A 17,327-nucleotide genomic window follows, 5' to 3' on the forward strand; every position below is an offset into this window, starting at 1 on the left:
AAAAAAGTGCTTTCTGAATATTCATATCATAAAGCATTTTACTTCCTAAGACCTTTGAAAGATAAGATTTTAAAACAAGTCATATCACTAGCTGTATACTCTGGGGTTTTTTTTTTCCCCCTGCATAACATATTGTCACAAACTTTGCTGCTTAAAGTAACACTCTTTATTAGCTCACACTTCTGTAGGCCAGAAGTCTGGGTGAGCCCCATGGAGTTTTCTGCATAGAGTCTGACAAGGCCAACACTAAGGTGTTGGCCATCTGCCTCCTGTCTGGAGAATCTGGGGAAGAATCTGCTTCTAAGTTCATTTTGCTTGTTGGCAGAAATTAGTTCCTGCGGCTGTAAGACTAAAGGTTCCATTTCCTTGCTGGTTATTGGTGGAAAGCAGTTCATAGTCCCATAAGGTTGCTCACATCCTTGGTACATGACCCTTCCTTCTTCAAGCCAGCAATGATGAAATGAATCCCCTTTATGCCTGGAAGCTCCGTCAGCTGGAGAAAACTCTCTGCTTCTAAAGGTTCACCTAGTGGGTCAGGCCCACCTGGACAATCTCTCTATCCAAGATCAACCAACTTAGACTTTTTTTTTTAAGATTTATTTATTTATTTTTAGAAAGGGAAGGGAGGGAGATAGAGGAGAGAGACAGAGAAACTTCAATGTGCGGTTGCTGGGGGTTATGGCCTGCAACCCAGGCATGTACCCTGGCTGGGAATTGAACCTGGGACACTTTGGTTCCAGCCCGAGCTCCATCCACTGAGCTACAACAGCCAGGGCTAGGACTTTAATTATATCTGCAAAGTCCTTCTCACCATTACTAGATTAGTGTTTGGCTGAAAAACCAGGGTACGAGAATCTCGAGTGGCCATTTTTAGAATTCTATCACATACTCTAACACAATTAAATAAATGAAGTGACTTCTATAAGCCTTGAGTGTTTAGACTCCTACTCTGGTAGCTTTGATGACTGGACCTTCTAAGGGTTTACACTCACTATAAATTATAGCACTGACTAATTAAAAACAAACAACAAACCTCTCTGACTGGGTCTATAAGGTGTCAAAACATGAATGAAAGTGAGTCAGACTTAATTATTATCGGTTTTACTCGTGGCTATTTGTCTAGCCCTTATAACAGTACTGACACAAAGTAAGTGCTGATTAAATATAGTGTTTGCTGAGTGAATGAATGAATGAATGAATATATAGCACTAATTAGAGCCTTGTAGTGAACTCTCTATCAAGTGTTTACTGCACACTTTGTGTTGAGATCAGTGAAGAACGTGAAGATTCATAAGGCTCCATCCTCACCTGTGATACTTAATTTTATGTTCACTGGCTAGGCCTTGGTGTCCAGTTCTTTCATCAAACACTAGTCTAAATGTTGCTATGAAGGTATTTTTAGATGCAATTAACTGTAAATCAGTAGACACTAAAAATGTCAAGAGACTGGGATGGTGGTCACCAGGGGCTGAGGGTGGGGGAAAAGGGAGATGCTGGTCAAAGAGGATAAACTTCCAGCAATAAAATGAAAGAGTTCTGGGGATCTAGTGTACCGCACAGTGTCATAGTTAGTAACAGAGTGTTATACACTTGGAAGTTGCTAAGAGACTAGACCTGAAGTGTTCTCAGCACAACAAAGAATGGTTTTGTGTAATACGATGCAGATGGTAGCTCGTGCTATGGTGGTAATCATTTTGCAACATATAGGTGTATCAAATCAATATGTCATATACCTTGACCTTTCACAATGTTGTGTGTCAACCACATCTCAATAAACTGGAGAAAGAAAGAAAGAGAAAGAAAGAAAGAAAGAAAGAAAGAAAGAAAGAAAGAAAGAAAGAAAGAAAGAAAGAAGAGAGAAACCAGCAGACAATGAGTAAAGCAGATTACCCTCCTGATGTGGGGCCTCATCCAATCAGTTGAAGGCTTAAGAGAAAAGACTGAGGTCCCCCATGAAAGAGGATTCTTCTCCAGGCCTTCAGACTCAAGACTGCAACATCAACTCTCTCTGGGTCTCCAGGCTTGCCAGCCCCCGAATTTTGTGATGCAAGTTCTTAAATATACACTTTCTCTGTGTATATGCATGTATAAACATCCTGTTGGTTCTGTTTTCTGGAGAGCACTGACAATACAACACCCTTAAGAGATTAGAATAACATTGGGAAGATTGAGTAAAGGGATGGAAAATAAACTGCCTGAGAGTTAGGAGGATAAGTGGTCAAAGAAAGCTTTATGAGCAAAGTGGGACTTAATCTGGAGCTCAAAGAAAGGGAGAGACGAACAGATAGGAACAAGAAAGGAGGGTGTTGCGCATACATAGAACTGGGAGGTGGGCAGAAAGTGTTCTGTTCCAGCTTCAAGGAGAACAGCCCTGCTAACGGGTCCTAAAGGGTAGAGGGAAATGCTGTTAGAAAAGGAGCAGAGAGCCCTGACAGAGCAGAGCCACACTGAGCATAGAACATAGGCTGCAAAGAGCCTTAGAGGTTCTTCTTTTAGACACACATCATTAAGTGCCCTGCGCCGTGGCAGGCTGGCGTTCACATCATCTTGTCCAAGCCTCTGATCGTGCAACAAGGAAACTGAGATCCAGGGTGACTGTCCTCGGGTCACGTGGGACATCAGCGGCAGAGCCTGGGGGAGAATGCAGTCTCCTGGTGCCTCAGCCAGTGTCCTGGCTGCGGCATCTTTCTGCTTCCTCCTTCTCCAAACTCATCCTCTCCCCTCCTCCTCCATGCTTACTGCATTCCAGCCACACTGGCTCCCTTGCTGTTCCCCAAACGCTCCACATCCATTCCCACCTTAGAGCCATTGCACTTGGTCTGCCCAGAAGGGTCTCTCCTCGGGTTGTCTCATGCTGGAGCTGTTTGTCTCGGATCTCAGCTCAGCTGTTGTCTTCTCCAGAAGCCCTCCCTGACCACCAGCTCCAACGACGCCTCCTCCAAACCGGTCCTATCACCCTGACTGATTTCCTCTACAACATTTTTCAGTATGTAGGATCATTAGTATTTTTTACTTCTCAGCAGTTTTGTCTCCCAACTAGAATGTAAGTCCCATGAGAGTGGGATTGTTAACTCATGTGACTTATGCCACTTTAACTCCAGCATCTTGAACAGTGTCTAGTACATGTATTCAGCACGCTCTGAGTGTGAACCGAATGGATGAATGTTGAATATAGATCTCCATATGTCCTTGCTGAGGGATTGAAGGGGAAACGCGATCAGGAGGAACAAAGAGGCCTCAGGGTATGCACAGCAGAGGAGCCTACAGCCATCACACGGTTTCAGGGACTTGCTCCTTGCCTTCTTTGACTTTTTCTCCAAAGCAGGTGCCTCTTGATTGCACTGAAGAAGTAACAGTTCTTGCTGGATAAAAAGCCCTAATAGTCCTGACTGCCGCTGGTTACTCAAATTCCTCATGATGCTACTTGCACACCAAACTGCCCTCCCCAGGACGAAACATTGTGCTCCCCTCCTCCTGTCTCCCTCATACCTGAGAAGTTGAAGATCGTCTAAGATGAACTCCCTTACCCTTGCGGGTGAGGATGTTTCTCACCCTCTCATTTCTCCCTCCCTTCCCCTCTCTCTAATAAATAAGTAAATAAAGAAATAAAATCTTCTTAAACATTGAGAAATAAAATGAACTCTCTTGGCTTCCCTGGCCTCGCTTCAGTTTTCTGTCTCCTTTATTATTGACTCTTTTTTTTTTTTTTTGGTAAATAGAGTTTTGGTTGGAACACAGTAATGGTCATTCAGGACAAGTTATTGCACTGCCTTCACACTACAGTAGCAGAGCTGAGCAGCTGCAATGCAAGCTTGTATGACCTGCAAAGCCCAAAGCATGTACTATATGGCCCTTTAACAGAAAAAGTCTGCACAACTCGGAATGTTCATACACTTAATTACTACAGTTAAATTTAAGGGGATTTTAACTGCCTTTATCACCAACTCTTCATTTTCTTCATTTTCCTCTTTTTCTTGTCTTTCTGCCTTAAAGGAGTATGCCTACTTTCATGCAAAGGTTTTTCTCTTCGCTTGTTCTCTTCACCCCTTCCCAAGGGACCTTTCCACTCCCGCTCGCCCTTCACATCGCTGTCCATGGGTCCTCATTAAGGCACATCTCCCCACGTTGCTCTCTCGCTCTAGTACCTTCATCAGCTCCTAAAACTCATATTCTGAGTGTGGCAGGCAAGGCCCTCCTGCTAGGCAAAGCCAGTGTACCTCTTCAACCTTATTTCTTCTGCCTCCAAGGCTTCAGCTGCCTGTCAAAACATGCAGGATGTAACCAATTGCCTGAAACTTTAATGGAGTGAAGCCTGCATTTAATGGAGGTTGGCCTGCAGCTGTGCCGTTCAAAGACATCGGACATAGAGAATCTGGTGCAAAGGTGGCTGGCAGAGCACATTCCACCGTGTCAGTTTTACTGTTTTTCATGACCCAGCTTAGTCAGCCTGTAGAGGAGTCTGAATCAGTTACTTCTTCTTCAAACCCTTCTTAGTGGCCTGGCTGTTTGTGTGTGGGTGTGTGATGCATCTCTGAGCATATGAAACAACCTCCCTCCCTCCCTCCCTCCCTCCCTCCCTCCTTCCCTTCCTCCCTCCCTCCCTCCCATCCCTTCCTTCCTTCCTTCCTCCCCTTTGCCAAGGATACATGTATTGATTTTAGAGAGGGAGAGAGAAACACTGACGTGAGAGAGGAAACATCAATTGGTTGCCTCCCAGATGCGCTCCAGCCGGGAGTGACCTGAACCTAGGCATGCACCCTGACTGGGAAACCAAATCCATGACCTTTCGAGCACAGGACGACACTCCAAGCAACCGAGCCACACTGTCTGGGGCTGCAAGCCTTCACAGTTGAGGATTTGGGGTTTCAGGACTGTCAATTATTTTTAGATCAGCCTAAGCTTCCCTTCCCCTTCCTTAGCCACTGAGTATGGCATCCCAAATACTTCACTTTGGGATCTTAGTTATATTGAACCGAATGCACTTCAAAAACAGTGGTCCAGGAAGTGCTCTCTAGCCTCCCCTTTTCTTCCTGAAAGCAGGTCAAACTCGCATGTGAAAAATGCTGTCCCTGTGCCAGGAGGAAAAGACCATTCTTATCACCAGAGATGGGGAGGCTGAGGCTGAGAGGAAATCTGTGCCAACAGGTCTTGTTCAACGTAACCCTTATCTTTCTTTAGGCCTCCTCATTTATTTTTGTTATTTTCCCATTGATTACTACACTTTGTTCAACCTGGTATACAAACACTTAGGCATTAACTTCTCTTCGGGTCTTTCATTTCTCTGTGAAGACTCCTATGTCAGCTTGATTCTTGGGCCCAGCTGCGCTAAGATGGTACAAGTAACATTTTGCTTCTCTTCCCTACTGTGAGGAGCTCATAGTATAGAGGGGAATAAAACATGTAAGTGTCATTACTTCAGAAGAACTGCCGTAAGAAAGGTCTGTGCAATATTGTATACACTGAGGAGACATAGAGACAGTACCTGTCATAGGCTGAAGAGGAAAGGAAGGCTTCATGGAGGAGGTGCCAGGACATGGAGCGTGTGACTCTGAGCCACGGCTAGAACAGGAAGTAGGTTTTCTAGATTTCAACCATATCATTAATATAATTTGAATATATTTTCAAACTTCATGGACAGAGCAATTTTTTTATTAAAAGATTTTATTTATTTATTTTTAGAGAGGGGAGGGAGGGAGGGAGGGAGGGAGGGAGAGAGAGAGAGAGAGAGAGAAACATCAATGTGCGGTTGCTGGGGGTTATGGCCTGCAACCCAGGAATGTACCCTGGCTGGGAATCGAACCTGGGACACTTGGTTCCCAGCCCGCGCTCAATCCACTGAGCTATGCCAGCCAGGGTGACAGAGCAATTTTTTAGTGCATTACTTCGGCCATACCACATGCCTTTCTACTCCTTTGACCTAAGTGTCAAGAGAGGTTGCAAGCAACAGCTAAAGGACTGGCTACAGTATATCAGGAGGAAGTTTTGAGTTAGAGGCTTCTAGGCTGTGCTGAAGCTGGTGGTCTTGTAAACGGAGAAAAACATGTTGCTAAATCTCTGAGATACGAGTGAAGAAAACACGGCAGGGCGACAGGGAAGCCCAGAGCTGCCCGAATACTGCAGAAGTGTGCGGCTGCAGCCTGAGCCATTCAGCGATTTTTATAAAAAGCTGATGCATCATGCTGTTTCTGAAAGAGCAATGTAATTGAACTGAGAGAACCCATACCCTTGTCAAGTGTGAGGCTACGAGTACCCACACAGACAAGGAGGTCGGTGTCTACCGTTAGAAACTGGCTATGTAACTTTATTTAACAAAATGCCTATTGGTTCACTTGCAGGACTCAGCGTGAAAAGTAAGACCAGGGGCACATCAAACATGGCTTCTGGGTCAGAACAATTTTGTTACCAAAGGGCAGTTGATGGCATCAGTAATATGCCCCTGAAATGAGTGCCTAAGGTCATTGAGGTACCCTGTGCAATCCTAATATCTCTCTGTGAATTTCCATTTTTAAATTACTGATTCAAAATAAAATAAGCATTGAAAACCATTTTTTATTTTTTAATCATTGTTCAAGTACAGTTCTCTCCATTTTATCCCTACCACTCCTCCCACCCCCGGTCATCCCCACCTCCCACCCCTGATCCGGTTCCCCCTTAGTTTTGTCCATGTGTCCTTTATACTTGTTCCTGAAACCCTCCCCTCTTCTTCCCCTATTATCCCCTCCCCACCATCCCTCTGGTTACTGTCAGTTTGTTCTTAATTTCAATGTCTCTGGTTTTATTTAGCTTGCTTGTTTGTTTTGTTGATTAGGTTCCACATATATGTGAGATCATATGGTATTGTCTTTCATCACCTGGCTTATTTCACTTAGCATAATGCTCTCCAGTTCCATCCATGCTGTCACAAAGGGTAGGAGCTCCTTCTTTCTTTCTGCTGAGTAGTATTCCATCGTGTAAATGTACCATAGTGTTTTTGATCCACTCATTTACTGATGGGCACTTAGGTTGCTTCCAGCACTTGGCTATTGTAAATTGTGCTGCTATGACTATTGGAGTGCATAGGTTGTTTTGAATTGGTGTTTCAGGATTCTTAGGATGTAATCCCAGCCTAATTGCCAGGTCAAAAGGCAGATCCATTTTTAGTTTCCTGAGGAAATTCCAAACTGTTTTTCCACAGTGGATGCACCAGTCTGCATTCCCACCAACAGTGCACTAAGATTTTATTATTTTTAGAGAGGAGAACCGAGAGAGAAAGAGAGGAGAGAAACATCAATGTATGGTTGCCTCTCATGCAAACCCCCTCTCTTTGGGCACCTGGCCTGAAACCCAGGCATGTGCCCTGACTGGGAATCAGACCAGCGACCTTTTCGTTCTCAGGCCGGTGCTCAGTCCACTGAGCCACACCAGCCAGGGCACACTAAAACCATTTTTGACAAAGATCCCATATTGCTTTTCAAAAGGGCTGTTACTCACTGACCACGACCTGGCAGTGTCCTAGTACACCAGGCTCACCACAAGCTCAACTGCACTTAGCTACAGTGGTGGGTTGGATAATTATGGCTAAGCATATTTTAAACGGAACCTCAACTTTGGTTTAATATGGATTAAGGATTTAATGAGGAGCCATGGGCATTTCCATACGAATAGAGTGCCATTGAGCCGGTCACCGACTTGACCATTTCTCTCCTTCCGTTGTTTACCTCCCACTGGAATCAATGACCTGTGGTCATGGAGCTCTTCTTACTCTTTCTTTCAAAGGCTCTGACGTCTGTCCGTGCAATACTTTTATTCCCGCTCCATCAGGATAGTTCAGGTCTTTAAAACTTTGATCCTGTGCTACTACAATTGCCTCCCACAGGTCTCCCTGCCATCACTCTCTCCTCTGGTGACCATCAGAATTTATTTACTGAGCAACCACTGTGAGCTAAGCAGACTTCTCTCAAAACACCACCATGAGACAAATACTGTTGACTCCATTTTACAGAAGAGAAAACTGAAAATGCAGAAAGTTAAGATAATCACTAAACTGTACAAACACCGAGCAGAAGAGAAGTTTTCGCCTGAGTCTGACTGATTCTCAAACCTGTGTCCATGCTGGAACACTTCTCCGGGTGAGTCCTCTAGCCCATCCTGTGCATTCCCCTACCGGTCTTTAAGTCCTGTCTCTCAGCGCTGCACTCACTCTTACATACTCCACTTCTCGGAGCTGGAGCAGGCCCTGCAGACCGGACCTGCCCTGCCAGCCATCTCCGTGGGGGGCTCTGTCAACAGGGCGCTAGAGAGAGAACCCAAGGCCCAAGGCTGGAGCAGGAGAGCTTCGGTTCCTGTGAGCTTCACCCTGGCAGCCGCAGGTCCTTCCCATGACAGCCATTGAATTTGGTCTGCAGTTTTCTGACAGTTGTGGAATGTCTCTCATCACATCCTCTCCAGGGACTCCAGCATCAGCCAGCAGGCTCCCTTTTCTGAGGCTTGGGTCCCGGTTGCACAGAGCCCTTCCTCCTCACTCAGAGAGCCCCTCATCCTCCCTCCTGCACTGGCCAAGCAGAGCCTCCTCCCGAGGTTTGAGTTTCAGCTCCTCAGGGCGGCTCCTCTAGTTCCTGCAGATTAACAATTCCAGACTCTTCCATTTGTTCCCTAAGCCCTCGGGCGGGTAGTGCTTCCTGCTGCTGCTCACTTCATCATGGCTTAGAGTTTCTATATTTACCCTTTCAGGTACGTAGTGACTAATTTATACCTCCTTCATTCTGGAGAAGCTGTTGCCAGGGAGAACTTACTCCAGGAAGCAAGTGGACCTGAGGGAAGCAAGGAGTGAACCGTCTTGGATGCTGTGTCGCTCTACCCAGATACCCTCTTCAGGGCCAAAGCACCCACCTGCCAGCTGCTGGGACTATCAGCTGCTGATGTCTCAGAGCTGTGTCCCCAAGGGGAAAGCACCCACAGCTGCAGGGAACTACCACACCCAAGGCCACACGCTTGCCAGAGGTGGCTAGGGGCCAATGACTGGCTGCATGAGGGGATGGAAAGGCCAAGCCCTCCTTCCTTAACTTGGCCTCTCTGTTCCCTGCAGGATTCACTGAGGCCTCAGGAGCTACCTCATTGCGGGGTCATTTTCTCCCTTTGCCAACCTTTCTTCCCTCAGTTTCTTCCACGTATGTCTCCCTAGACTACTCCCAATACAACCTTCTGGAGGCAGCTGACCACTCAGCTTTTTTCCCCAGGTAGCCCCAGAATGCCAACCTAAATTAATGGTGTCTGGCTCCAGGGTCCGCAGAGATTTAGCTGGGAATCACACCTGAGTTTGGAGTGGGACAAATTATGAGAAAAAAAAAAAAACTGTACTTACAGGGACATTTTATTACTGCAGTGCCATAAACCCCCAAACAAAATAAAAAACAGAGTACAGCCATTGCAGTTCCTAAAAAACAGCTCAATACAGAGAGAGTGTGGGTAGTTGTAGGCCAGTAGCGCCCAGGCTATTTTTGTCTTTGTTTTTGCACTTACTTCCCAGATCTCACAAGTCACCTGCCTCCCTCCCCGGGGACCCCTCTAGCATGCACGTGCCAAACGGGCACACAGAACAGCTCATCTTAGTTTTTCTTTTTCTGCTGCTGATAATTCTATAAATAAAAGGGACAATGATAGATGAAATTGGCTATTTATCTTCAATTCACAATATATAGAAAAACATTAACTTTTGGTGAAAAGGAATAATTTTAAAAATTTAAAAAGCCTAAAAATGCCAATGAACAAAATAGTCATCTCCCATAACATCGTGCATTCTAAAAAGTTGTTACTTGAGTTTTTCGAAGTCTTATTCATGGGGCTAATCTTCTTAGTCTGGGGATAAATGTGGTTATAAATGCCATTAAAATTATATCCTGCACTTTTGAAACAATGTTCAGTTAGTTTTCAATGAAAGGGAATTTATACAAAGGATACAATATTCTTCAGTTAGTGGCATAGCTTATAATTCCAAAATGTCCTGAGACATTTTTTTATCCAAGAGAATTGATGATTTTTGTTTTATTTCCAATATCATTTAAAATTATAACTACCTTTATTTGGGGGAGATAAAAGTTTATAGCAAGTAAATAGCTGGCTGTTAGATATTTGGTTATGGGAACAAATTCAAGATGAGGAATATTTAATATGTCCCTTAAAATGAATGACTTAATTGGAAGAAGTCTCAATTAAACCCTAGATATAATGATAAATTCTCATGCTTTCACCTGATATATTACTTGAGTCGTTCTGAGACTTGAAACAGTGCCTACAAAACAGTCTAGTCTGTATTTTTAATATAGTCTGAATTTTGTTTGGATATATTTTACACATGCCTTATTTATACAATGAATTATACACCCTGCAGTTTTCCATTTCAAATTTGTTTATAAATATCCTCCAAGTAATAGTCTCTTGATTTTCTGTTTTCTATCCCTCCACATTTTCTCTTCACATAAACCTCTCTCTCCTCTCTCTCCCTCTCTCTCTCTGGCCCTTCGTGGACAGCACAGGAAAGACAACACTGAACAAGGGGGAGGAAGGAACGGATGACAAGGAGCCCAGGCGAGAGGCACAGTGGTCAGTGGAGTATTCTTGAGATCTAGCGTCTCTTCTAACATTTAGAAAGGCGTGGAAAGGCAACTATTCTGCAAGAGTGACAAACTGAAAAGGACTAAACATCTCAGGCATACTTTAATTATTTTAACCAAGTGAAAACTAAATTTATGTGCAAACACACGGTTAACATGATACCTTGTTAATAGGCTCCATATCAACTTAATTAAATTAATGTGATTTATTAAATTAATATGACTATTGTTAATATGCTACATAGCAACTAGGCGTAGCTGCTAAGTAGTACAGTAAGCAACTTGTTTGAACTGGGTTGGTTTATTGAACTGTGTTTAATACCCTCTGATAATATTTATGTGTGTGTGTGATTTATTTGTGTATGTGAGCATTTCTACTGCTCCTCAGTCTGCAGTGGATTTGAGGGGACTTTCCAGAATCATATATAAAAGGAAATAGAACAATCGAATTAAAAAAAAGAAAACACTGACTACGTTGGTGTTTGCTGGCTACACAGCAAGCGGTGCCCTCTCCTTTCCTCCTGCCATCACTATTTTTTTGTTCTGTTACACAACACTCCCCCACGTGACTGTGTGAAAGCTGGCCCCACTCCCCGGTCCAGACTGGTCTAAATCAATCAGGGTTATGTCATCTCTCTTGTAACAATGAATGGCATTCCCCTGTTCACAGGCATGGATAGCGGCAGTTTTGAAACATGGGCCCCAAATTGTTTGCAAGCCCAAAGACTACGCAAACGTGACTCCAGAGCCGGCAGAACTGTTCTCGGAGAAGGGAAGACGTGTCATGGAACAAGAAGACATCCCCAAAGATTTGTTTCTCTACTGTTTCCTCCAAGAACACTGAAAAAAAAATTCTTCAATACTTTTTTTTTTATTTTTAGAGACGGGGAGGGAGGGAGAAAGAGAGGGAGAGAAATATCAGCTGGGGACCGAACCCACAACCCAGGCATGTGCCCTGACTGGGAATCCAACCTGAGACCTTTTGCTTTGTGGGACAGCACTCAACCAACTGAGCCACACCAGTCAGGGCTCTTCAGTACTTCTTAATACTTGAAAAGCTTCATTTTGTGTTAGATTCCTGAACTTACAATCATCTATTGAGGAGGAATATCTCCATTTAAAATCAGTCTTTATGGAGTTATGCTTTGCCTACCTAAGAATCACTTGGAGTGGTCGTCTTTTAAAATGTGGATCCTATCTCCAAAGGTCCTGGTTCATTTGATGTGAGGTAGAGCATGGAATTTGCGTTTTTAACAAAATCCCAGAGGTATTGATGCAGTATTTATGTGACATTCTGAAAAATACCTACACAGGTCTTTTTTATCCTATGTTACAAAAAAATCTGATTTTATTTTAGGAATCAAGAAAACACATAAATTCATTAAGGCAGGAATTTAAAAGAAAGACAGATACTTAAAACCTTTTGGGGGATATTTTGCTTCACTCACTAGTTTGGATGGCCACCAGGGTAAACTCTTCTTGGCAAGAGTTGAGGTTGCTGCCAACAGTTCTTAGTGAAAATTCAGATCAATGAGGGCATGACACAGTATCATAATTAGCACAGCCACCTCATCACCTACTGGCCTAGTCAATTTTCTGAGAAAGAGGTTCCTTATCTCTTATTAAAGAGAAGTCACATATATTTTTAATTCTCTGTATCCTTAAATGTATCACCGTTAAAACAATTACATTGGACATATATATTTGAAGATTTTATTTATTTATTTTTAGAGAGTGGAAAGGAGGAAGAGAAGGAAACATCAATGTGTGGTTGCCTCTCATGCGCGCCCCTACTGGGGGCCTTTCCCAAAACCCAAGCATGTGCCCTGGACTGGGAATCAGGACCCTTTTTTGGTTTGTAGGCTAGCCCTCAATCCACTGAGCCACACCAGCCAGGGCTGGACTTAATATTTTTAAGGCAAGTGCAAGATATGCTAGCATGAGACTCAGAAATGGTATGTGATGGAGGTAAATACTTAAAACTTATCCATTATTGACTTAACTTTATGATGAGCTAGCACTAATTTCCTCCTTTTCCTATTGTTTTTTAAATAGATATAATGACTCATCAGTAGAATTTTTTTCTCGCTCTTCATTCACATTCTTTTAAATACATGAAATTGTTAAATTATAACTTTGCTTTACTTCTTGTCCCCCGAAAACATTTATAATGCACACTATTTTCTGTGTGGTACAACCATTATTTTGGCTTTAACCTTTGTTATAACAAACAAAAATATAGTTAATTTGAACTAATTACCAAATTACATTAATGAAGGGTATTCACGTCAGGAACAATTTCATAGAGGTTATATACAAGGATACAAAAGAAAAGTAGAGGAAATAATCGTCTCATTACACTGCAAATGCTCAATGTACTTAGTAAGCCGATTTTACATTCTAGTTTCAAGCAGTAAGTCATGCTGTGTCTGTGAATTCCTGAGATCTCTCACTAAGGCTTCAATCTTTTTGTTAACCCCAGTAAGCTACAGCACATTTTTATTTGGGTGTCCTGTCGGGACTCAATCATCTTCCATAAAATAGTTCTAATCCCCACATTTTTATGAATAGCACTGTATTTTGGCTTCTTACATTACAACATTAGAATTAATTATTTTTCCTATACTTAATCCTATCTGTTTTGACAACTAATATGTTAGTTTAGGACTCTTGAGTTGCAAGTGATGAAAGTTTGAACTCCATTTAGCTTAAGGAAAAAGAGGGAATATTGCTGGGAGCATCTGGTGGGTAGTTCACAGAGTCAGGGAAAAGAGCTGCAGGAAGTAGAACAGATCTAGGAACCTCTGGAACAGGAACCAGCAAACTGGGCCACTAGAATGTGCTCTTTCTGTTTGATATAGCTATACTTTCTGGGTATTTCCATAAGCCTTGCACCCCAGAGGACTTGATATTATGCACTGACAGCATAATGTGCATAAAGAAAAATTAAGCATGGCCTCCAGTTTAAGTCATCCCATCCAGGGAGGCATTCTTATTGGTCCAACTTGGGTCATGTGCCTATTCCTGGATCAATCATTGTGGTTAGTGGGATGTTGTATTAGGTTTGGGATTGGCATTTATATTGGTCCTTGTCCTCTAAGAAGCGGATGTCAACACAGGATTAAATGTTAAGGTTTTTATTTGGGAAATGTCTGTTTAAAAGGGAGGGAGTTGGAAATGGCTGGAAGCCTGATCAGACCATGAATGCAGTCTGACGCTGAGACCCTGACCCTTCCTGAGGGAAGGAAAGAGAGATTGGGCTGGGCCTAGATTACTGAGCAGTCTATTACTTCGCAGTCAATGGAAGGTTCAGCAAGGCTGTCAGGTCATTCTTGAGCCAAGGTTGGCTGAAAAAAGGAGACCCTTGTGCCCCAGAAACTGATCTGCCTTGGTATTCCCATCACAGTCATCGCAGGAGCAGCCTGAGGGAGGGCGTTGGCCTCCGTGCATACTTGAGGGTCTGTTTCAAGTGTGGCCCCTGGGGCCTTAGTCAAATGAACCTTGTCGTGGCTGCAGCTCAGTCCTTTCCAGAACTATATGGCTGGAGTGGGGCCACTCTTCAAAGAGAAAGGATATATTTTTCCAGACAGATAGAACAATAACCTCTAGTACAGTAAGTATTGTCAAGCTTCTTCTAAGATGCCTCTTCAAATCAACTCTTCTTTTCCATTCCCACAGCTGCTACCATGGTCCATACTACCATTAAACTTATTCTTGGATTACCAAAGCACTTCTGATTAGTTCCTGTCTTTTTTCCCAACCCACCCTTTCTGCTTTACTATTTTCTGACCACAACATCACTCTGAATGTATTGCTTTCTTACCAAAGCCCTACAAAATTTCGCAGGAGAGTCTCAAATTCTCAGTAGAGTATTCAGAACCTCCTAATTTGACCTTCTACTTCCCCTAATGCAACTTTTGTATCTTTGCAACACACCACTACTCTTCATGCATACCATTGTATTTCCCACCCCAAGTTTGTTTTCGGAATCATAGAATCTCAGCTCTCGAAAGTCTCTGGATGGGCATCAGTTGTTCTTCCTTTTAGCTTCTTGACCTTAGGGAGGTGAGAGGTGAATCTCCACAGAGTGAAACAAAAGCATCAGTGGAGAGGAGGGACAGAGAGAAGAGACAGAGATAGATGGTAGGCTGGTGTGAAAAAATCCAAGGTCTGGCCTCTGTGACGAAACCAGCACGCAGTCCTTAGGTTCCGAGAGCATGTGGCCAGGAGAAATGAAGGCTACTGGGGACCCGAGCTGTAATGAGAAGAAGGGATGGAGAGAACATGGGATGGGTCCCAGCGAGAAGAACGACCGCCTCAGAAAACCCATTGTCTTCAATTAGCCCAAGTGCCTCTAACCAGCACAGGGTCAAAAAGGCGAGTGAGTGAAGGGGCCAGGGCCTGAAAGGAAGACGGGACGGCAGCTTCCCAACTGCATCCACCTGATGTTGTGTTGACTAGGACTGTTTGGCATAATTCTGTCCAACAGAGCTTACGTGGAGGGTATGATTACAGTCCGGTTTAATAGTGGTTAAAATCCAATTATTTTAACACTAAACCGAGAGGGATGACCCATAACAGTAATAATCTGGGCACCATGGCTTATAACAAGCCAAGATCCGTTTCTCCTGCAGCTGCCACCCACTGGCTTTGGCTCTAACCCTTGTGATTATACAGACTAAGCCTGATCCCTTTCCATCTGGCAACCGTCCAAATATTTGAAAACAATTATCGTGGAGTCTCTGAGTCATTTCCTTTTCAGACTAAACATTATCAGCTTTTTAACCTTTTCTCATAGAATATAATTAAAATCTCTTGCATGGAATTCACTCCAGGTATTTTCTTACCAGGGTAGAAAAGAATGGGGTTACTGCTTTTTTTCCCACATTTTTTAAAATTGTTGTTCAAGTACAGTTGTCTCCATTTTCCTCCCACCACTCCTCCCCACCTCAGCCACCCATTTCCCACCCTTGATCCTACCCCCGCTTTGGTTTGGTCCATATGTCTTCATACATGTTCCTGAAAACACTTCTCCCCTTCCTCCCATTGTGATAGGCAATAACACATCTAAAACTGCAGCATAAAGGCACGTTAATATTTTAATAAACCTCTTATATATATAAATTAAACCTCCTCTCAATGAAACTCTAAGTCTTTTTAAAAATATTTTATTTATTTATTTTTAAAGAGGGGAAGGGAGGGAGAAAGAGAGGGAAACATCAATGTGTGCTTGCCTCTCTTGCGCCCCCCAAAGGGGACCTGGCTGGCAACCCAGGCATGTGCCCTGACTGGGTATTGAATTGGTGACCCTTCAGTTTGCAGGCTGGCACTCAATCCACTGAGCCACACCAGCCAGTGTTCTAAGTCCTTTCCATTTGTGCTGCTTCTGGCCTAGGTCTTCTCTATTCTGTTTTCATTAATTTATTGAGGACTTCACTGAAGACTTCTCATTAATTAAGTACATTGTTACTAATGAGGAACCACTGGGGGTTGGCACTGGGAGTGGGAAATATTTGTCACTATTCCTCTCCATTGCTGTGACCCAGGGAAGCTAGAGATGGCAGGATCCAGGCTCAGGACTAAGGGTGAGGTAAGGGAAATTTAAGGAGGCACTCACTCTCAGGTTTGTGCAAGTGTACTCTGGACAGAGTTCTTATTAAGTACCCTCTGGAGTTTCTTGCACTGGGGACATAGATCAAATGGGTTAGTACAGGTGTCGGCCATTTTTACTGCAAAACAAGTGTTAAAGTTAGTACTTTTACATTCTGCACAAACAACCTGCAGGAGTGTATACTCATATTTAAGATTAGACTGGGGAAACCATTATATGATACTTAAGTCAGGGGTGAGGGAGTTCAGAATACAAGATTGGGTTTTTCCTAGATCTTCTGAGACAGTAAGAAGAGAGGGAAGAGACATACCAATCTAATATTTGCCCCCAATTTGGAGTTATCTATACTCAAGGGTTTCCTTTGGGGCTGTGGCTCTTTGATATCACTGTCTAAATTTTATCCCCTGCATCCAGATTCTCCTGTTCTGCAGAGATACAGCACTCAGAACATTAAATGATTTCCCAGTGACCAGCACCAAAAGAAAACGCTCTGCACAGGAAATAAAGAGCTTTGGCTGTGATTATATAACTAAGTCTCACACATGAAAGGAGGCTACATCAAAAGGAAATGTTCCCTAACAAAGAAGGGAAGGAGGAGAACAGGCGAAGGTGGATTGCATTCACACTTCCTGCTTTCGGTTAGTTGCTCTGTCTACCTCAAATCAGGACCTATTGGAGGAACTCCCCCACTTTAGCTTTCTTCATGAAAGGGGAACAGGAAGATGAATGAAATGGGGTTACCAATTTAGGGCTCAGTCTAGGGCTCTTTCAATTATGAGGAGAGACTTTGAAATTTATAATATATGTAAATGCAAAATTCAGAAGAATTCTTATTCTGACTGGGGGAGAAAAGTTAGAGACATCAAACAGACGGGAAGAGCCATTTGAAACTTTGTTTTCAGAATATAACTATACACTTCTAATTTTAAATGCTATTCTTGCGAGTCATGAAAAAATTCAAAGACCACGAAGTGATAAGCTTTTCCATGTGAAAAGTTTACTTAACTTTTAAGTGAAATCTTTTCCATGTTTCTAGCCCCAGAGGAAACAACAGTTAACAATTTGGTAAAATATCCATCCAACATTCCTGTGCCTTAAAAATGTTTTATTTCATATGTATTATTTAG

The sequence above is a fragment of the Phyllostomus discolor genome, chromosome 14, assembly GCF_004126475.2.
Source record: "Phyllostomus discolor isolate MPI-MPIP mPhyDis1 chromosome 14, mPhyDis1.pri.v3, whole genome shotgun sequence".
NCBI classification, from domain to species: domain Eukaryota; kingdom Metazoa; phylum Chordata; class Mammalia; order Chiroptera; family Phyllostomidae; genus Phyllostomus; species Phyllostomus discolor.